Genomic DNA, 23,436 nt, shown 5'->3' with positions numbered 1-23,436 from the left:
AATAACATTTTAATATCATCTTAAAGTTTGCAAAGTGCTTTACAAGTACAGTTTCTTTATATCCTCACAACAACCCTGCAAGGCAGGTACAGGGTTTTCTCAGTTTTACAGATGAAAAAAGTGGGGCAGTTAGAGGTTAATTGACTTGTCTAGGGTCACAAAACTAATAAGTGCCGAAAGCAAGATTTGAACTCAGTTTTTCCTGACTCCAGGTCCAGTGCTCTATTCACTGCACCACCTAGCTGCTACCTTCTACCCTGTGACCCCCCCCTTCAAAGGTTCTGTCCATAAGTCAGCCCTCATGCTCTAAGGCAATTTTTCTCAAAATGTGATCCCCAGGACCCTTTGAAGGGGTACATAAGGTCAAAACTATCACTAAGATGTTTTCATTTCTAATGTGGTAAATATCAGTAGATATAGCCCACACAAACAAAAACTCATGGGGAGGAAGGGGAAGGAGTCTCAATAATATTTAAGAGTCTAAAGTGATCTTGAGGCCAAAACGTTTGAGAAAAACTGCTCTGAAGACTTTAACTTCAGCAAACAGGATTAAGTATCCATTGTGTACAGAGAACGTGCCAGGGATGGTTCATGAAAGATTTGTGGTTTCATTACTTTGGGCAACTGGGTGAGAACTGTCCTCAGACTGGAACCCATCTATGAATGAATAGGTAAATTCTAGGGAGATTAGGTGAGGTACGTAAAGGTGCTTAATAAGTTACTTTTCATTTATTTGTTCAGCTTTTTGGACAACCCTCCCCCAACTGCAAGGCATTGAGGAGGACAGAATGAGTCGAGGATAGACATGTACTCACAGGATTCAAGATTTGGAGCTCAAAGGGTTCTTTGAAATAATTTCATTCAGCCCCCTCATTTTAGAGAGGAAAGAACTGAGGTCCAGAGAGGTGAAGAGATATATCTAAGTTCACACAGGAGGATATGGCAGAGCTGGGATTTGAATAGTTCTCTGACGACAAATCTAGCATTTGGTCTATTACCCCAGGCTTCTCCAGGGTCACACTGGTCTAGTGAGAATTAGAATCTGAACCCAAATATAGCAATCCATCCAGTGCAACAGGTGTTAGTGGCCTTCCATCACACATTTAAATAACAATTCTAAAAATTAAATGTGTGGCAGATGGATTAGGGAGGGGCAAAACAAATGCTATTTGAGATCCCAGAAAAAGTATAATTACTGACTGTTGCAAAGTCAAAGAAGTGTCCACGAAGAAAGAGGAGGAATTTGAGATGATCCTTAAATAATAGGTAGGAATTCAAAAGGCAGAGAGGGAGATGGGAAGTAAAGGCAAGATAGCATGGATCTGTTTGACAGATAGTGAGTAGTCCAATTTGATTGGAAAATAATGTACATGGATAGAAATATTGTGATATAAGACTAGAAAGATGGGGTAATACTAAATTGTGGAGAGATTTGAATGCTAGGTTATTGTCACATCTACCTGCCATCACCCCCTGAAGGCTTCAATGACAGGTTTCCCTTCCCCTCATTTATGGACTTAATTATACCCTCAACATCACACCACCCCACTCCAAGACTTTTTGTTGTATCTTCAAGGCACCATGGGTGAACCTCTTAGAAAGTAACGAAGAACCCTGGGGGACTGACTATCCATGTTCCTCTGCCTACCCTCAACTCTTTCATTCTCTCCTCACTTAACTCCTTACAGTTGGGAGGAGGGGATCCAACAAGCCCAATGAATAAATGAAAAGGCTTTTATTAAGCACTTACTAAACAGATTGAAGAGATGGGAAGACAGTCTGTGTGTGTGGAGGCATATGGGGACCACATCTTATGTGGAATTACAACTTGGGCAACTGGATTTATTATTTTGCTCCATGGCAAGTCTCTAGGTGGCAAATAAGTGTTAATAGGGACAAGTGCAAGATAATACATTTAAGGATAATAAATACAAACCATATGCATAAACTGAATGGTTCCATAAGATGTAAGGGGACCTGGGAGTCACTATAGATAATTTCTTGAAGATATTGGGATGCTGACCCATATGTGCTGTTGTAGCCAAGACCAGCAGAGTGTTGGGTCTCCCCAGTAGTAGCACAGGAAAGGGGATAGAAAATGCTCTTTCTCCTTATGGTTTCTCCTACATACTTTTACCATACTTTCATTAAAACATAACTAGAGTTCAGCCATGACTCCAAGATGGGGGTAGGAATGAATATTCATCCTTCCTGTGGCAATGAACTTCCTCTCTTCAGTAGTCTTCTGCTCTGAGGAGATGAAAGGACAGACACGCCAGGTCCCCAGCAGGTCAATCCTGGGACATGGAGCAGATGGGGACAGACTTGGCTGGCAAGATACTGCTCCTCCAGAATAAGTGTGGCTCCAAACAGTGGAGCAACACACTTCCCCAACTCTCTAGGGACACTCCCCCAATAATTCATTACCTACTGAAAGAGTACCCTTCAAAGACCTCCCTTCTGGAGTGGGGAGCAGGATGGTTTGGACCTTGATCTGCCAGAGAAGAAGAGGCATTCCAGCAGGCCTCCAGGGTAGGCATGCACTAATCTATATCATGCTCCATCCAGAAAAGGGGAGAGCATAGCTCCTAGGCATCCTGAGGGTGATTTGGGGGGGGTAGCATGATCCCCCAACATTTCATCTGAATTCCATCATGGTGCAGTGGAAAGAATGCTGGATTTGGAATCAGAGTTCTTGGATTTGAATCCCAGATCCACAACTTATTATCTGTGGAATCTTAGGGGTCTCCAGGTGTCTCAATTTCCTCATCTGCAAAGTGAAGGGGGCTGACTAGGTGACCTATAAGGTCCCTTCTAGTTCTAGACAAGAAAGAAGGATAACTACAAATTTTCTTCAGACAGCAAAATTCCTCATCACAGTTCTGCCTCCAGCAGAATACATAAAGCTAGAGAGGCTATGTAGACTGACAGGAGGGATGGGGCAGGGTTTGTGGTATGACCATCACACATACAGGAGCTCCAAGGCTGCAAAGGGGAGGGCAAGAAGGGACATGCTTGAAGTCCATGACATCCTGAATAGACCATGCTGATCACTAAATTTCCAAATACTAGTTCAAAGGAATAGGTCCCCTTAAAAACTAAAAAGAAGCAAGTTTTGAAATAAAAGAAAAGGTGCCACTTCATCCAGTGACTCATGGACTCCTTACCCCAGAAGGCGGTACTGGCAGGTAATAGAAATGGATTCAAAAAGGTTTAGAACAGGTTTGTGAATGACAAGGTTACATGGTTACTGAGAAAAGCTGGGATCTAACCAGCCTTTTAGGTCATAGCCTCTCACAGCAAGACTGTTGGAAACATTGTTAGCAAGCAATGAAATGTGGGTCTGGTTGGATCAGGGTCTGACCCAAGATGTCAATACCTATAATTGTGTGTTCCTACATTGGGAGGGTTGGGTTCCCCCTAAAATTCATTTCTTGGAAAGTATCCAAGCTCATAAAGAGAGCCCAAAGAACTGCCCACCCCCCACAGTAGGCATCCTGAGGACAGAAAATGTTTTAGGGTCAAGAAAGGAGGGAACAGGAAAAAGGATTGAGCTGGAGCTGTCTTTGGTGCTTATGGTGTTGAGAAATTTCATAGGAAAGGAGATTCTCTCAACCTCCAGGTCTTGCACTGACCAAGTAGGTCAACTGAGTTTCTAGCACCAGGGACTGGAGTTGATTCTCTTCGCAGTTACACTAGTGTCCAAGGAAGGACACCTTTTGTCTTTATGGGTGTCTAACTAAATTGAACTACCAGATGTTCCTGGACTGAATCAGGAATTCTCTGACCTCTGGGCAGCCAGCTGGAATCCATGTCCTCCTCATCTCCACCTACTGGAATCCTTTCTTTATTTCAAGGCTCAGCTCTCATGCCATCTCCTTCAGAAGCCTCCCCTATACCTCTAGCTGAAAGTGACCTTTCTCCCCGTTTTCCTAATGTACTTTGTCTTGATCCCGCCTTTGCCCTTGTCGTATTTTAATGTGCATCAGGATTATCTGTGGCTGAGTTATACTCTCTCCCCTACTAGGGGCCTAATAAATAGCTATTGGATTGTATATTGCCTTACACACTCATAGGGTTTTATGTTTACGAAGCACTCTCATACTGAGTGTGTTATCTGAGCCTCACAATAAGCCTGTGAAGCAAACAAGACAGAAATATGACTTCCATTTTGTGGTTGAAGTAATTGAGGCTCAGAATGATTACGTGATTTATCGAAGGTCACATGGCTAGTAAGTGATGGACATGGCTTGGTCTTCTGAAGCCAAGTCTGGCACTCTTTTCATCACACCATCCTCCATCAGTCACTTAGTCAGTCAACAGGTACTCATTAAGCATTTGCTATGCTCCGGGCACCATGCTAAGTACTGGTATCTATGCCATTATTTTGGGTAGGATGCAGATACTTCCTTTTAAGCCTCACTCTAAATCAGAGATGCAACTAATGTAAGGGTTTGGGCAATAAAATGTAAATGTCTCCCTATCACTCCCCAGCTCCACCAACTTGTCTGCATCTTTTCACAATCATACTGGAGGGGGATGTCTTTGTACCAGCCTAGCATGTGGAATCCTGTGAGTAGGCACTAGAGTTTGACAAAATGAGTTGTGGGGTCTCGATGCTGAGCATCATGGGAGTGATGTAGAGTGTCCAGAAACACCTGACAGAGAATGACCCTGGAGGGCAATGAGTTATGCCCAGATCAATGAAATACAAAATAACTACAGAGTACTTACTGAATATATGACAGGGCTTGATGCGGGTGAATAATAATAATTAATGATAATTGATCATTGCTAACGTTTATATATCACCTTGAAGTTTGCAAAGCACTTTACAAATAATAACTCATGTGTTCTCACCCTGCTCCAGACCTTTCCAGGACACATCCCTTATGAGTCAATATAATACAAAGGAAAGGGAGTGGCTTTGGCATCAGAGCACCTGTTTCAAATCTATACTCCATTAACTACTACAAAGTGATCATGGGTAAGTCATCTACCCCCTCTGGGCCTTAGTTTCCTCATCTGTGAAATGAGGGAGTTGGACTAGGGTAACTTCTGAGGTCACTTCCTATTTAAGCCTTGAGCTTGGGTGTTTAGGACAGAGTATCTATTTGCTCTGGCACAGTCTAGAGACTTCTATGACCTAAGAAGTAAAGCCAACACTCTATTGTTTATTCCTTTTACTGACACCCCCTTCCCCCAGGTTTCTCTATAGGCTACTCCCAACATCAGAAAGTCCTCATGAGCAAAAGCAACACAGAGGCAGAGACAGAGTGAGACCCTTGGTCTCTATCACTGTGACTTTCTCCTAGTCCTTACCAGTGTCCAGAGAATGGCAAATTCCCCCTACTCCCATCCTCACACTACCTTTTCTGCCCCGCCTCTGCTGCTGGGGCTAGAAGCAAATCAGCCTGGACTGAGCAGATTACCCAAGTACTATCGCCATGACCAACATCCCTGCTGATTTTCCAAGCTCTCTGTTATTATAAATATGGATGCACATCTGGCCTGTGGTGGGCATGTGCTCCCCCTGCCCCCACATACAACATAACACAGAACTCCCCCCTGCCCATCTGAGTCCAGGGCCCAGCACTGGGAAGGAGGGAGGCAGCTAAGGAACTTGTCAATTAGAAGAACAAGGAGTCATGGCCCCACCTCTCCCATCCTAAACATTGCATGAGGCCCTCTGCCTCCATGCTCTCTGGTCTCTACATCCCCTCAGTCTTTCTTCCTTCTAAGGACCTAGGGAGTTTATGAAACTGAAGATCCCCAACCATCTCCAACCCCTCACTTCCCTCTTCAGTCCTCTCCAGCCTGAGGAGAACAAGCCCAAAACAAGGTGAAAATGTGGGGGAATAAAGGAGGGGCAGAATTAAGAGCTTTTAATTGGAATAGAGGAGACTGCATCTGGTAGAAATAAGGGCCCTCCTTTCAATGTAGCAGATAGTGTGGTACAGTGGAAAGTTTTTCATGTCTGGAATCAGATCCTACTAGCACTACTACTGCTGCCGCTGCTGCTACTACTACTATTATTGTGTAATCTTGGGCAAGTCATTCACCCCTTTGGGCCTCAGTTCCTTCCACATCTATAAAATAAGAGTTAGAGTAAGGTAGGTCAGAATTACATAGCCCTCTAGTTCTCTTCCAACCCTGATTCCTTGATTTGTCTTCCTCTTATGGACTCTCTTACTCTTAGGGTAAGAACAGTGTGTCACAGTGGATTAAGTGCTGGACCTCCTTTTGCCTCGGTTTCCTCAACTGTAAGATGAGGATAATAATCGCACTTACCTTACAGAGTTCTTAGGAGGATGAAAATGAGATGACATTTGTAGAAATCGTTTAGCACAGTTCCTGGCCCTATAGTATAGTAGGCATTTATATAAATGTTCATTCCCTCATGGAACTATCTTGAACCGCTAACTCCACTTAAAGATGCCCTACATTTTTAAAGAGCTTCTTTATTTGGGGAGGTTCTTTGGAGGCAACTGGGGTCAAATGACTTGCCCAAAGTCATACAGCTAGAAAGTGACTGAGGTCAAATTTGAACTCAGATCCTCCTGACTCCAAGGGCACCATTCTATTCACTATGCCACCTAGCTGCCCCATTTTGGGTTTTCCCAAAGCATTTTCCCATACATTTTCTCATTTGGTCCTCACAAGTAGTTGTTGTTGTATAGATAGAGCAGGTATTATTCTCCCCATTTTACAGATAAGGACTTAAAGGTCTAGAAAGAAGAAACAACTTGTCCAAGGTCACAAAGTAAATTAGTGGTTTAGCTACCACTACAATCTAATCCGGTCCCCTGACTCTCAATTCCAGGTTGATACCAATCTTACAACTGACACCAAACTGAAACAACAATAACTTTTAATCTGTAATGAGCACTGAAAAAACAAGTAAATATTGGATGGCCAGATTTATTTATTTTAAAATATTTTCCTCCCAAGTCTTCACAATTTCCAGAAATTTTACATCTTTGGCTGAGGGAGACTTTCTAAACTGGCAGGTGGAGTGTCTTCTGGTTATCTCTCCCTCTGGGGCTTGGGCACTAGCCCCTGTTTGACAGTTTTCTTCCTAGATACCCTCCCATCCCCATCCCTTTCCCAGTACCGCCTAATCTCCCTCCAGGAGGTATGAGCCGGGACTGGAAGGGGAATGAATGGAAATGTAGGTTGGTGTTGCCCTCTAGTGGTCAGTCAGCTCAACAACGGCCCTAAAAATTTCCTTGGAAAATGGAGAAAAGTCCCAGAAAGCCCTAAGAGAGACAGACCCCTGCTTCCAGGACTTCTCCAACAGAGTCAGATCCCCTGATTAGCAACAGACTCATCCTGAGTACTGAATTACTTCCCAATGCACCCCCAGTCTTGGAATTAAATTATTTCAATTTTTTAAAAAAGCTGTTTATTATGTGCAAGATACTACTCTGGATTCTGGGAATACAAAGACCTATGACATAGATCCTGCCTTCAAGGGGCTAATAATGTAGCCAAGAACATTTGACATGTAAACAAATAACTATAATACAAGTGAAACAAGTCCAGCAGTCTGGGTCCTGTAAACAGCGAGGCCCCTAGAGGCATAGGGCTGCCAGCCATCTGACTCTCTACCCTACTGCTATAGCCCAGGCTTATCTGAAAGTATGTGTCATTCAGGACATGTCAATCAATCTCTGCCTTAGCTCCCACTTAGTTGGCCATGCCCTTCTTTTCCCTTCCTTACTGTTGCTTCATTTATTCACCTTCCCTCAAGCTCCTACTTCAAACACAGTTTAATTAGATTAGTAAATGCATAGTAAAAGCAGAAGTATTAATTGCACTGAACATAGACTTCTCATTCCATTCATTCGCCATATCAAGGCCTTCCCCAGGCAGAAACCTCTTTTAGGATGGATTAAATTTCCCTTCTCTTCAATCTTCCAGTCAGCAAATGAGAGTAAGAAAGAGAGCTAATTCAAAAGTTCAGTATCTTATAATAGACCTTCAATCTGGGAGTGAGACACAGTCAGTTAATTTCTCTAATCAATCAAGCTTTGGGACACCACCCTAAGACTGAGTTCTTCTGATTGGTCAGTGAGTGAGTGAAAATTCTCCTAATACTTGCTTCACATCCCATCCAGTCATCCGCAAGGACACCAGGGTCTCCCCAGTGCAGATATCATGCTATCTGCCCTGTCCCTGTGCATATCCTCCCAGCCTTCTACCTCTTGCTGTTGTTCTGGAAATAATAATTAAAGCCAACTACTATAACTCCTAGAAAAGACATGACAGTCTACTGCCCTATGGATCCTGTGGTTTCCTGTGATTTCCTACACCCAAATTTTTATCTGGGGCCATCTCTCCTATATATGTTATATTTTGTCTTTTTGAATGTGAGTTCCCTGAAGACAGTGACTATTCCCCTTCTGTCTTTGCCCCCCAATACTTGACACAGTGTTCTCCACTTAGCTGCTTCATAAATGTTCCTGGTGGCTATTATCTACTGGCACCAAAATCATTGATTCTCTATTCTCAAGGAGTTCAGCACCTGGCTCACAATCTTCCTTTCCCCACCAGGTCTTGCCTTTACATTTGAGGATTTCAATAAGCGTGTAGATATCTCCTCAAATGCTCTGGCCTCTACTCTGAAGCATCTCTTCTGAGGTGCCCTTCACTGGGCATCTCTCTAGCCACACTTTAAACCTGGTGGTTCTTCTCTCCACCCTTGTCTCCTAACCTCAGGAAAGTTTGAGAAGTCGGGAGCTATAAACACAAGAAGCAATCAAGAGAAAGTCAATTGTATAGGCAAGATCTAGATATTTTGGTGGCTCTGATGGTTGAATGTCATTGCTGGAAGAAGTCTCAGAAACCATGGAATTCAATCATCATTCTACTCCAAGACTCTTTCCCTCCCCTAAGCTAGAGGAAGGATGCCCAAGGATTTTTACTTGTCCCTGATGTCAAGAAATATCATTTCTTGTGGAAGAAAGATGGAAGAGATGTTGACCCACCTGGACAGGGAGGAGAGAGAAGCCCTGAGGAGGGGGTGAGATATGGCAGAGCAGCTTAGAGGTTTCATTATTTGGATAGAGAAAAGGAGAGCATACACAAGTTGCTAGTAACTGTCCTTATAACTTCCCAGAAACCATATCTTTTCTTCCAGTGAAGTGTGTTAGATTAAAAATTGTTAGATTTTCTTCTCTGAGGTAAAGTCCTGATTAGTTACAGCTCCGATAAAAAAAAAAAAGTAACGTAGTTCAGCTCAAACACTAGACTTGGAATCAAGAAAGACCTGGGTTTAGATCTCAGTTCTGTCACTAATGTGACATTAGGAATGTGACCTTACCTGCCTGATACTCAGTTTTTTCACCTGTAAAATAGGTATGATCATAGCTGTACTCAGTACCTTATGGAGTTGTTACAAGGAAAATGCTTTGTAAACATTGCAGCCCTATTAGAAAAATGAACCAAGCCATGTTCCATAACTGAGACCAGTAATATTTGTCTAATGAGACCAGAAGTAAAGTCATCATTATCTCTGTGCAATCTTCTGCATTAAACAACTCAGTTCATCGTCAAACACCAGTATAGGGAGAGGGACCACTCTAAGCTTGGCCAGATACTGAGTCCAGCAAGAAATCCAGACAGAAGAGTGGAAATATTCCTAAGAGCTCACAGCCTAAAGGAAGGAAAATCAACAACTTGGAATGCATTAGCTAAAGTGAAAAACAGCAACATGAATGTCCCTGTAACATAGGGCAAGACAGTATAGGTAGAAGGCCAAGCATTGCACTTGAGGACTTAGGAAGCCCTGGTCTTAGATACCCACTAGTGGGGTGAATCATTCCCCTCTCTCAGTTTCAAATTCCTCATCTGCAAAAGGAAAGGCATTGGTTCAATGATTTTTAAGGTCTCCCCCAGCTCTAAGCTATGGTAACAACATAGGCAGAGAATTGTTCATCAAAAGTAAAAACAGTTAAACTAGGGGATGTAACTGAGGTGGTGCAATCCAACAGCCATGACAGTTGCGCCAGGAGAGGGAGCATCCTACCCCCCAAAGAGAGTCTATTCTTACTTTGAGGCAGATCCTTAGGAAGGGCACCATGGAGTTGAGATCCTGGAGGTGGCTGTCTTCTAAGTCATCAAAGGCTAATGAGGAAGTACAAAACCAGGCTAATGGACGGTGACCACTTTGGGGGGGGGGGAGGTTCATCCTCACTCTAGGACAAAATCCCCTTTGCCCCTGCTAGTTACAGTTCTTCATGTAGTTCCACACTGGTCAATGAAAGGGAGAAAAGGCAGTGGGGTTGCTTGTTCATTCTTTTCACTATCAAAAAGAAAAATATTTTAGATCTGGAAGAAACCTTAGAAACAATGTAATTCAACCTCCTCATTTCACAAGAGGAAATTGAGACCGAAGGAAGTTCTAGAGCTCCAACCCAGTTGACTTTGACCTTGACTCCCCACCCAGCACTCTTTCCACTATTCCAGGTACCCTCCTCCCCTTTCTCACTTGAGGTGGGAGTGAAGGTTGAGCTTAGGGATCATGATCTTCCCTATTTCAGTGCCATCTGCCACCCCACCCACATACTCACACAGTTCTATGAGCTTCCTGGAGGAAAGGAATGACCTTGAGCTTACCAAACACCAGCCTAGTACCCAGACTTTGGCCAAGTTCTTCTTTCTCCCAACCCAAAGTGAAAGATGTGTTCTTCTTTCTCCAAGTTGTGCTGACCCAGTGGAACCTCTGAGATCCCCTGCCCCCCCCCCATTCTTCTCCAGACCAGACGAGTTCATTCAATGTGTTCTGGCTGTCAGGAACAATTCAGAGTGCCCCATTTATATTCCTAAGTAGGTAGCTTGTTAATATGGAGCCTGCCTCTAGGGGAAATGGGATAACACCATGTGAAATATGACAAATCATGAGCATGAGAGGACTAATATTAACTTCCATCTCATACATCACCAAACTTTACTGCCTCATAAGGGGCAGCCAGATACTTCCCCTTGCCCTGGCAGACAAGGGGACAGCAAAGAAGTGGGACATTCTGAGCCCTCCAGCTCCTAGTACTGTCCCTTCTTCCCCTACCCCATTCTAGGGACTCCCTAGCTATCTTCTAGGGTTTCTAGCCTCCTTGGACTCTGACTCAATTGCTAAAGAAGAAGAAAGAAGAAGAAGTCATTGCTTCCATGTCCCTAATTCCAGAGTTGGGTAAGAAAAGAGTGAATCTAGGAAGAAACAGCAATAGTCAGCCTCTCATTAGGTGCATGAAAGTAGAGGCAATGCCATGGCCCCAGGGAGATGGATGATCAAAGAGAAACAAGATGCCACAGCCTAAGAGAATCTTAGAGATCGTACAGTCCTAGGACATGACATAACTGGACCATTATTACGTGGCCATAAAGGAGGAGAGCAAGGCTCAGCCCCAGATCATCTGTCTCCAAGTCTGCTGTTTAAAGAGAATGTAAGAGCACCATCCTCTCCAAAGTACAGTTCTAGACACTGAAAATGAAATTTCAGTTGGTTCTGGATTGGGGGAAGCCAGTACCAAAGTCTCTAGGAAATCCAGCCAAATTCTTTTTCCCATTGGTCAGTTTCCAGCCTCCTATGGGTCTACTCTCTGGGTCAATGAAGTCAGAGAATTTTAGAGAATTCTAAATTTTAGAATTATCAGGGACCTTAGCAAAGCATCTTCCCAATACCTCTTATTTTATGGAGAAGGAAGCTCAACTAACACAGGATACAACCTGCCCAAGATTTACAGGTCTTGTTGGCAACATAGCCAAAGGGAACCTAGGTCTCTTGACTACTCATTCCACGCTGTTTGTGAAATGAAAAGAGCTATGTGTGTTCAGCCAATCTGACACAATCCCCAGCTAGCAACTAATCCTTCCCTGTATTCAGGAGGGGCCTCATTCCCTGACCCATCTGCACACACTGCTCTCCCACGCCTCCTCCTAAATACGCATATATACACTCTTCATTGCTGCAGTTTGCGGGTGTCTTCAGAGTAAAAGGACAAAGGAAGCCCATACAGACACAGTGTCCAGTCATTCCCCTGGTGGGTCAGTGCCCAGAGTGAATGATGGTATACTGGGATGCACCCGCATCCTGATAAGGAAGAATAATAACTTGTCAAAGATATATATGATATGTGTTTGCTTTCCAGGCGGAATATCTATAGGGATAATTCATCAAGCAGCTGGCTGTAGACCAAGAAAGAGAAGAAAGACTACACCAGAGAAAACAAGGGCCAGATTGGCCTAGTTGGGGGGAGAAGCGAAGACATTTTCCTACAGGAGGCTGGAGGATTCAGGCTCCTCCTGCTACTTCATCCTCCCAGGTTTCAATGGGGATCATCTTCCTTTCAAAAGATCCCACAGAACCCTAAAAAGCATAGATCTAGAGATGGAAGGGACCTTGAATTTCATCTTATCCCAACAGTTTCTCCCATTTTACAGAAAGGGAAATTCAACCCCAAAGAGGGGGAGTGACTTCCCAAACTGAAAGGGATATCCATGTGCCTAAAGCTAAAGCATCACAACCTTCCTCCTTGGGAAATTCTTCCTTGGGTCTAACTTCCTACTGTAACTCTCCCTGCCTGCCTCCTCTAGTTCAAGACTCAACATGGACACAAAGAATAGCCATCCAGTCTCATCCAATCTGTGTCTGGATCCCCTAGGAACTGTCTGGTCACTGGATTTCCTGGATCCCAGAGGCAGGTTCCTTTAAGATTGAAAGGGAATGTGTCCAACAGCCACCAATGCTTCATTAAAGGAAGTCGTGGAATGTATGTCTTGGATATTAAAGATCATATCATTTGAAAAAAAAACTAAAAGAGAAACAAATCATATCCCCTTCAAAGCTATGGCTAGGGGGTAAATCCTTAACCAAACAAGGGATAGGGTGATTATAAAAGATAAAACAGGTAATTTTTGATCACATGAAACTGAAAAGCTTTTGCATGAACAAAATTAATAATGTGACTAGTACAAGAAGGGGAAGGGTTGCCTGAGGAAAAATCTTTGTGTCAAATATCTCTGAGGAGTCTGATATCCACGATATATAGGCAAGTATCAGAAATAAATAGGAAAAAAAGTCTTCCCTTTCACTTATTCCCTCCCCTACTACTGCCTACCCCTGGATCTCTGGTCAAGATAGAGAATTTGGAATATTCATTGCTCCCCTTTGCCACTGGGTTCTCTTGGTACTGCCATCACTTGCAACCTCTCCTCCTTTAATATCTACTGCCCAATTAAAATCCTGGAAACTGTTGTCTATTATGCCCAGGACACTCTCCTTTCCTCAATGAAGTCAGTGCCTAGCTCACAGTCTTTCTCAAGTCCTAGGGAACTTCATCATACATAGTAATACTCCCTCAAACATCCTAATCTTACAGTTTCTTAATTTACTCATCTCACATGACCTACTCCTTCATTCTACCTTAGCATACAAAAAAATGGTCACACTCTTGATCTTGCCATTACCCACAAGCCCACTTTCATATTCATGAACTCTGAAATTCCCTTACCTGATCACAATATGTTGTTATTTAATCACTCCCTCTATCTTACAACACCATCTTCCCCACAACCTCCAATGCCTTGACCCCTCAGTCACCTCTCCCAGTCACCTCCCCTTTTGTGAACCTGTTAAACTCTATACCATCTTTTCTTGAGCCTCTTGCCCCTTATCCTATCAGCAGTCTTGTCTTGCCAGACCTCAGACTTGGAGCGCTCCCATCATCATTCCTATACATGTGCTGCTGAACAAAGCTGGGAAAATACACAAAATCTTTCTGTGTCCACTATATATTTATGTTATAGAACCTCAACTGAGCCCTCATAATGATAATGCAATCCTGTTACACATTCCACTAACCACAGTGACTCTTCCAAACCTTTTTATCCCTCTTTAAGCCTCCCCTACTCCCACCCTCTCAGCTGAGAAACTTGCTTTATATTTTACTGAAAAAAACATGAGACCATTCACAGAGAGCTCCCTCTTCTCCCCTCTTTCTCATCTCACATCACCCAGATGTCTTCTGCCATTATCTCCCCCTTCACTCCTGTCTGCCATGAAGAAGTGACCTTTCTCCTTACCATCTACATTAAACCCATCTACATTCACAAATGATCCCATTCAATCCTGTCTTCTCCAGCAGATTGTCCTCTCTTTAATCCCTGCTTCCTCAGTTATCTTTAATCTCTCCCTCTCAACTGGCAGCTTCTCTACTACCTACAAATATGTCCATGTTTTTTCTACTCCCAAAAAAACCCTCACTTGATTCATTTAACTCTGCTATCACCCTTTATCTCTCCTCCCTTTTGTGGCCAAAGTCCTTATGAAGGCCATCTATAACAGATGCCACCACTTCCTTTCCTCTCCCTCTCTTCTTCAGTCTCTGCATTTGGGCTTCTGACCTCATCATTCAACAGAAACCATTCTCTCCAAAGTTAACAATGATCTCTTAATTGCCATATCTAAGGGCTTTTTCTCAATTCTCACCCTTCTTGACTTCTCTGAAGCCTTTGAAATGATCACCCTTGATATTTTCTCCTCTAGGTCTTTGTAGTACTATGTTCTACTGATTTCCCTCCTACCTCTGATCACTCCTCAGTTTCCTTTGCTGGATCTTCATCCAAGTCATGACCGTGAACTGTGGGTGTTTCTAAGGCTCTCTCCTGGGTTCTTTTTTCTTCCCCTTCTATACTATTCCATTAGTGATCTCATTAGCTCCCACATATTCAATTATCTCCATAGAGATAGTACTCATATCTCCTTAACAATGCCTATAACCTCTCGACTGACCAATAGGCTTGCATCTCCAACTGACTATTAAATAGCGGATGGCTTAAACTTCACATGTACAAACATGTCCAAAACTAAACTTATTATCTTTCCCACAAGATCCTCCCCTCTTCCCAATTTCCTTATTATTGAAGATACCACCATTCTTCCAGTACCCAAGACTCGAAACCTACTTGTCATCTTTGACCCTTTCTCACCTCCCATATCTAAGATGTTGTCAAGGCCTGAGGATCCTACCTTTGTAATATCTATCACACACACCCAATTTGACACTACCATCATCCTGGTACAGACCCTCATCATTTTACACCTGGGCAATAGCCTTGGTCTTCTTGCCACAAGTCTCTACTAACTACAATCCATTCTCTAGTCAACTGTCAAAGTGATCTTTCTCAAGCATAGGTCTGACCAAGTCATTCCACTAATCAATAAACTCCAATGGCTCTTTTACACCTCCAGGGTTAAATTTTTTAAATTCTCTAGTATTCAAAGTCCTCCATAACCTGCCCCCACCCATCCATTTACTTTCTGGTTTTCTTACACCTTATATTCTCCCCTTCAAATACTCTTCAATCCAGTGAGACTGGTTTCCTTGCTGTTCCTCTAAAAGAGAAGTTCACAAACTTATTTGACTTACTGCCCCCTTTAAAAAAAATTTTACTCAGTGCCCCATGGAAATCTGCCTTCTTTAACTCTCAAGCTCTTTTTTCAAATTTGTATCATTTCAAAAATATATATAATTTTTTTATGTTGCATCTTAAATGTAATAATTTATTGTAAATTTGTGGGGCTTTTCCTACATTGAAATGTTGATGATGCAATATTGTGTCATGTAAACATATAATATCGTATTGTAAACAAATCACTACATTCACATATTCCTGGTGATGCATGATGGACTTCCAAACAATGAATAACATGCTCACTTGCTAACACTTGCTTGTTAAGATCTGTCTGTGGACTTGACCACTGATTGGTTATAATTTGCATTTTAAGTATTTATTTGGAAAATAATGTCATCACTATGATTTTAACTGTTGCACAACAAATGAAACCTGGACGAATGGTTTTTCAAAATTTTATTCACTTTTCTTTCTTTATGCTTCCATAGCTTCCAGTTGCACCCGAGGCTACTACCACCACCCCCATTGTTCCAGAGCCCCCCAGGGGTCAGTATTGCCCACTTTGGAAACCTATGCAAGAATCCATCTTCTTCCTCTGAGCACTTTCATTGGCTGTCCCCCTTGCCTGGCATTTTCTTCCTCCTCATTTCCTCCTGAATTCCCTGACTTCCTTTAAGTCCTAGTTCTGTGGGAAGGCTTTCCTGATTCCCTCTAAATTCTAGTGCCTTCCTTGTATTCATTATCTCCAATTATTCTGCATATATTTTGTGTGTACAAGTCATTTGCTTATTATCTCCCCATTAGACGTGAGTACCTTAAGGATAGTTACTGTCTTTTTCCTTTCTATGTATCCTTAGCACTTAGCACAGTGCCTGGCACATAGTAGGTGCTTAATAAATACTCATTGACTATGTGGAATATTGAATATGTTAACATAATCAGTGTGATGGTTGGTTTGTGATGATTTGGTTTTTTACACTTTTGTAATCTTTGTTGTGAAGCATATGTTCAGAAATGAATTGGTATAAAAACAAAAGACTTTCATTTTTTAAATGAAAAATATAATTAAATATAGTTATTTCTATCCATCTCCAAAAAGGAAATCATGGAGAATTTGATACTGCCCAGAACAACCAATCTTCCTTCTGGTGACTGTGTCCAGCTTTACAGACTCCCAGGTCAAGGCTGCCAAAATACTATGAAAATAAGCCATGGCATGACACAAATCAGAAATGACCCAATCTGTGATGAAATGCCAGCTACCTGGTGTAATGGCAAGCAAAGTAGTACTTTGCTCCTTGTTTCAGCTAATCAAGTATCTTTGAGCCTCACTTCTGATTGTCAAGTCTGTTTTGGAAACAGTATACATTGTGTAAGGGAGCTTGGAGACCTTCCCTGCCCTTAATAGGCCTTGCTGAAAAAGCAGAACAGGAAGGAGCAGAGCAGATAAAAGCTCAAGCACGAGCTGGGACTAAGCAGAGGTAAGAGAGAGAATGTTTGTGATGTTGGCACTCTGTTATTCTATCTGTTGGTGTTACTTTGTCAGACAGAAGCATTCTCTCTGTTAATTTGTGTTGATTTCTCAGACAGAAAGCGAATCGAGATGATGGTGCTAGCAATGAGCGTAAACATTGTTGTAGCCCTGTTGAACTTTGTTTTCCTACAAACAGAAACTATGAAGAGTTTGAGGTGGAGCAGTCCCTGTTAGTTCCAATATGGAACAGAAGCCAAGAGCTGCCTACCTGTGAATCCAGGCAGCAGTTGGGTGAATCCAGGCAAGAACTGGGAGCGTGGAAGAAGAGCCATGGGATTTGGAAGTCAGCCTCAAGTTAAGATGAAAGGAGACTTTACTTGGGTACACAGTGATGACTGATGATATGTAACTAACTGTGATCTAAGGGTAGATGGCCTTTGTACCTTCCACTACCCCTTAAGGATGATTGGAAGCCAGACTCCAATCAAGATGAAAGAAGACTTTAGATGGATACTTTATATTGATTGAGGAGATTGTGACTTACTGAATGATATGTTTTGTTTAAGACTATATGGCCACTTTAGTAATAAGTTATATTGTTGTGAATGTTGTGCTTTAGTTTATTGCTAAATAAATAGAGAGTTCACTATACTATGTGATTAGATCCTTAAAGTTTTTCATGGCAGCAGTCCTCAGGAGAGCTGCTTGTGATTGGCTTTACACGTGGCATGGTCTGATAGAAGAATACCTAACAAGAAGTCAGAAAACCAAGCTCTACCACTTCCTATATTAATCCAATGAGTTTCAGTTTTCCCATCTGTAAAATGGAGACTATAATCCTTGTACTATCTACCTAATGGAGCTGTTACATGCTGAAGAAATATGAGCTATGTTGTTCTTGCTCTTCTGTCTTCTCTTGACCTTGCATTCCTGCCCTTTCCCTCCCTTCCCTGTCCTTACTTGCTCTTTCAGGGGAGAGAGTGTTCTGCAAACTCAATATGAGTCAACAGAGTGAAGAGTCAGCCACAGAGCTAATAGGATATTGGCCTGTCCTAATAAAGTCAAGTTATTATCATTCAGTCATTTTTCAGTCATGTCCAACTTTTCCTGATCCCATTCAGGGTTTTCTTGGCAAAGATACTGGAGTGGTTTGACTTTTCGTTCTCTGGCTCATTTTAGATAAGGAAATTGAGACAAATCAGGTTAAGTGACTTGCCCAAGATAACACAGCTAGTAAGTGTCTGAGGCTGGATTTGAACTCAAGAAGATGAGTTTTTCTGACTCTAGAACTAGCACTTTATCTACTTCACCACCTACTTGCCCTAAGAAAGTCATAGTTTCCAGAAATAAGGAGGTAAGAGTCCCTTTGGACTCTGCCTTCATCATATCATATCAAGAATATCATGTTCAGTCCTGAATTACATGGTTTTAGAAGCTTGGTAGGCTAAAGAATGTCTGGAGAAAGACAACAAAAATAGTGAAAGGTCTTGAATCTATGAGAATTGGTTGAAGGAACTGAAGGTGTTTATCCTAGAGAATATCCAAAGAGATACGGATAGCTGCCTTCAAGTATTTAAGGAATCATCAAGTTTGGAAGGATAAACCTGACTTATACTGATTAGCCTCAGAAGTAAAAGAAAAGAATAAAGAATAGAACCCTAGAGAATTTCACTTAAGATATCCCTCCAGGTTGACTGTTCGGTTGCCGTTGGCCCATTTATGGCCACTCTAGCTCCAGTCTTTCAACCCATCGCAAATCCCTTTAACTCTACTACCGTATCATCTAATCCATATTATTATGCCCAGAAGGAGTATATGAGAAACTTTACCAAATGCTCTGGACTAGTTCAATAGCCTGCTGATTATTTTCCCTATCACAAGTCTCTCTTAAATATAATTCATCCCCCATTCAATTATCAATGTGATCTTCCTGAAGCACAGATCTAACTATGTCACCCCTCCCTACTCAATCCTTTCTAGTGACTCTCTGTCGCCTCCAGGATCAAATACAAAATCTTTTGTTTGATGTCGAGAGTCCTTCATAACTTGGCTCTTCCCCTACCTTTCCAGATTCCTTGTACCTTACTAACCCCCATGTCATCTGTGACACTGACTTCCTTGCTGATGTTTGAACAGAACATTCCATCTTCGGACTCGAGGCATTTTCTTCGTCTATGCCCCATGTCTGGAATGCTCCCTCTCATCTCTATGTACAGGCTGCCCTGGACCAACTAAAAACTGCAGGACAACTTTCCCTACCCTCCTTAATGCTAGGACCTGACCTCTGTCGACTATTTCTAATTTATGCCACATGTATACATAGGTTATCTGTATGCAGTTGTTTGCATGTTGTCTCCCCCATTAGGCCGTGAGTTCCTCAAAAACAGAGATGACCTTTTACTTTTCTCTGTATCCCTAGCACTTAGTACAGTGCCTGGCACATAATTGGTGCTAAATAAATGCTCATTGACTGACTGTAATAAGGGTAAACTATGTCTATATCTATATACCACCTCCCAAGGTCACTGATATGAATGTATCTCCCTGATTTATCAGGCAAATAACCATGTTAAAGAAGGGTAGGAGAAGGAAGGAAGAGGAAAGAGAAAGAAAGAAAGAAAGAAAGAAAGAAAGAAAGAAAGAAAGAAAGAGAGAGAGAGAGAGAGAGAGAGAGAGAGAGAGAGAGAGAGAGAGAGAGAGAGAGAGAAAGAGAGAGAGAAAGAAAGAGAGAGAGAAAGAGAAGGGAGGAAGGAAAACTTATACAGGGCATGACCTGTTCTGAAGTAGTAGTCCCTGCTACTTCTTAGTGATCATTGCTCACAAACTATCCCTTTAATGATATATTTTATAATTTTTCTAAGAAATAAAATCAAACTTACCAGATAGCCTATAAGTTTTCAGACCATACCTATTCTGAGTAGCCTTTTTTCTTGGATAATATGACTGCTATGACACACTCCACATTTCAAGGTGTTGAACCATTTCACAATTCAACGTATACTTACAGAGATAGATATCTTTAGACTGTGAGCTCCTTGAGGGGAGGGATTCTCTTTTGCCTTGCTTTCTATCCTCAGCACTTAGCACAGAGCCTAGCACACAGCAGACACTTAATAAATTTTTATTAACTGACTGATTGACTAGTTTCTGCCTGTTAAAAATGAGCCTAGGTGATGAACTGCATTTATCATTTTTTTCTACACTGGAATTGAAAATGCAACCTTTATTTTGAGAGATTACTTTCCTAAGCAGAAGAAATATTTATATTTAGTATAATTTATTGCAATCCTTTTTCCATGCCCATTAAGAGCTTTGAAGTATACCACTTGTATCCTCTTAGTTTGTATACTAAAAGTTCAACAGGGATTATTTTTTTTCCCTTTTGCAAGAAGTTTAGTTTCCCTTCCCCATCCCCCAACCTCACCAACTCCCCTCTGCAATTCTCAGCAAGATAACAGTATGTTCTTCTGAGATCATTCTCAGGATGATAATTTGTACTTGAGGTAAGCAAGCTCTCTGCCCCAAGAGAACACCACCTTCAAAGGTCACTGATATGAATGCATATCAGTCTTGAGATAGCTCTGAGGACCTGCTCATCATAGGCATGCCCTGCATCTTAGACAACTAAGGGTTTTGGATATGCGCCAAAGGCAATTTGCCCAAAGGGTTAATTATGAATTCTGAAAAGACTGTCCACAAGCTCAGTCACACCCGCTTTGCCATTCCTAAATCTCCTAAGTCTTCACTTTACAAATACTACCTGGTGTTATGCTCAGAACAGCCCTGGGATGTAGGTGTTATTATTATCCCCATTTTATAGGTGAGAAAACAGAGGCTGAGAGAAGTGAAGCAACTTGCCCAGGGTCACACAGCTAGTAAGTATCTGAGACTGAATCTGAACTCAGGTCTTCCTGACTCCAAGTCCAAAGTTCTAGTCACTGTGCCACCTCACTGCCTACTTCAAAGGATTATTGTAAGAAAAATGCATTATAAACCATAAAGTGTATTTAATAGAAATCACTCTTGTTAGTTATGAGAGTGTGCAGTTGCGCTCTTACCATTTCCTTACAGCATTAGATAATCTCAAACTTGGAGGGAACTTCAGGAGTTTCCAAGGTAGCCAGGTGGCTCAGTGGATAGAACAATAACCTGGGAGTCAGAAAGACCTGAGTTTAAAACCAGCCTCAGACACTTGTTAACTGTGTAAATTACTTTTCATCTCAGTTTCCTCATCTGTAAAATGGGGATAATGATAGCATCCACCCCTCAGGGATATTATGAGGATAAAATGAGATATTTGTCAAACACACTGCAAACCTTAAAGTACTATATAAATGCTAGCAAGCAAGCCCAAAGGATGATTACTTTCCTCTTGGGTTATGCAGCTGTTAGTCTAATGGATCTCCAGGCATCACCTGAGCCAGCCAGTGGATAGTCAGGAAGTCCTGGATTTAAATCTTACTTCAGACACTAGTTGTGTGGTCCTGGGCAAGTCACATAACCCCTGCCTCAGTTTTCTCAACTGTAAAATGGGTATAATAACAGCACCTATCTCATAGGATTGCTGTGAAGATCAAAAGAAATAACATTTATTTTTTAAAGTGCTTAGCACATAGTAGGTGTTATATAAATGCATATTCCCTTCCCTTTATGAGAACAAAGAGCAAATATATCTTAGCTCCCTTCTCTTTTTTTTCCTAGTTTCTTTCTGAAATAATATCAATTTCTATCTTTCAAGACCTCCCATGGGTAAAACTATGGGGGTCCTGGATCTGTCCTTTACCCTTCTCTCAGCCCCATAAGCTCCCAAGTCTCAGCTAACCTGGGTCAGTTCAGGGCCAGAAGTCCTCAGGACCCAAAAAGGAAGTCCTAATTAAGAGAGTGTAGAGGTGGAGGTCTCAAAGGGCTTTCCTTGGACCCTCCTAACCTCCTCAAAGCTCCTTAATTTGCCATAGTCATATAAATAATGAGGACAGAAAAGGCCTTTGGAGGTAATGACATACTGAAAAGTGTACAAGATTTGGAGTAAGCAGGGAGGCTAAGTGGCACCGGCCCTGAAGTCAGGAGGTCCTGAGTTCAAATCCAGCCTCAGACACTTAACACTTACTAGCCGTGTGACCTTGGGCAAGTCACTTAACCCCAACTGCCCTGCCTCCCCCCTCCAAAAAGCAAAAAAAAAAAAAATTGGAGTAGGCAGAACTGGGTTTGAATCCCAGGTATTCTACTTCCTAGCTGTGTTACCCTGGGCAAGTCACTTTACCTCTCTGAGATTCAGTTTACCCCTCTGCCAAATAAGGTTTGACTAAATGACATCTAAGATCCTTTCCAACTCTAAAGCTATATATCTCTAGGAAGAGAACACTAAATTATCTTGTCCAATTACCTTTTATTCCTAGATAAGGAGACAAAGGCTCAGAGAAATGGAGTTTGAACCCAGACCTCCTGACTCCCCTATACTAAGGTACTCCTTACAATCTTCTACTCCCTTCCCCCCAGTCCCACCTCCCCTTACTACAGGGATGCTTCCTTGGTCTCAGTCCATTTCCTCCCTGAGATTCTCAGCTTCTCCCCCACCACACACTCACACACACACACACACACTCTCACACACTCACACACACACACACCCCTTCTACCTCTCCTCCTATGAGGTCGACCTGCACTCAAGTCCTTTTCCCGCCCTCCTCAGGGACAGACCCCTTCACATCCCTTCCCAAAACCCTGAGGTCCAAGAACCTACATAGTGCCCAGACATTCCCTGGACACAGTTATCAGCATTTGAGAAGAGCAGGTCTGGGACAAATTAAACACCAGTGTCCTTCAATGGCAGGGTTTCCTCTCTTCCTAGGCTCTGTTTCTCCCTGATAAACACCTATGGTCTCATTCTCTCTCCCTCCCTCCTCCCCAAACACTCCCCTACCAACACAGACTGAAAGGAGGAGGGGGCCAGACTGAGGACAAGGGAAGGCTGGCCTGTTCTCCTCCCCAGACTCCAGGGAACGAGGAGGGGAAGCCATGCCCCCAAGCCACACGCTGATCCAGCCTGGAGCTAGAGAGCAATTAACTTGGCATTTTCAAATAAAGTGGGAGCCACAGAGCTGAGTCAGCATGTCAGAGAAGAGGCAGCAGCTTCCCGGCTTGCTCAGCTTGTTAGCAGGGCCGAGCTGAGCCAACAAGAAACAAGGTCAGGAGGGAAGGGCTGGTTCACACCCAAAGGGGGTTAAAGAGGCTTAGCCCTGACTAAAGAAGGGCAGGCCCAACCTTCTCTCCAGCCAGGCTCCCCCCTCCCTTGTAGACCTCTACCAGCCCCAGTGAGAAGAAGCCCAGATCCTAGGAACATACAGAAATCAAATGGCTTTCAAAAGCCAGCTAGTCCAACTCCCTCTTTTACAGAAGAGGAAACTGAGGCCAGAATCTGAAGTGAATGGCCAACAGCTAATTAGTGGCAGCATGGCTGGGTGTCCTGATTGCTTGTTCAGGCCTCCCTTTATACCAGTTATTTCTCTTTCCCTTCTAGAAACAGATAGAATCCCCACCACAGATATTGT

This window comes from Petaurus breviceps, unplaced genomic scaffold (assembly GCF_028583685.1).
Source record: "Petaurus breviceps papuanus isolate PSGF00001 unplaced genomic scaffold, PetGlider_PUasm1.0 91133, whole genome shotgun sequence".
NCBI classification, from domain to species: domain Eukaryota; kingdom Metazoa; phylum Chordata; class Mammalia; order Diprotodontia; family Petauridae; genus Petaurus; species Petaurus breviceps.
The sequence above is the reverse complement of the archived record's forward strand: the minus strand, read 5'-3'. Positions refer to the sequence as shown.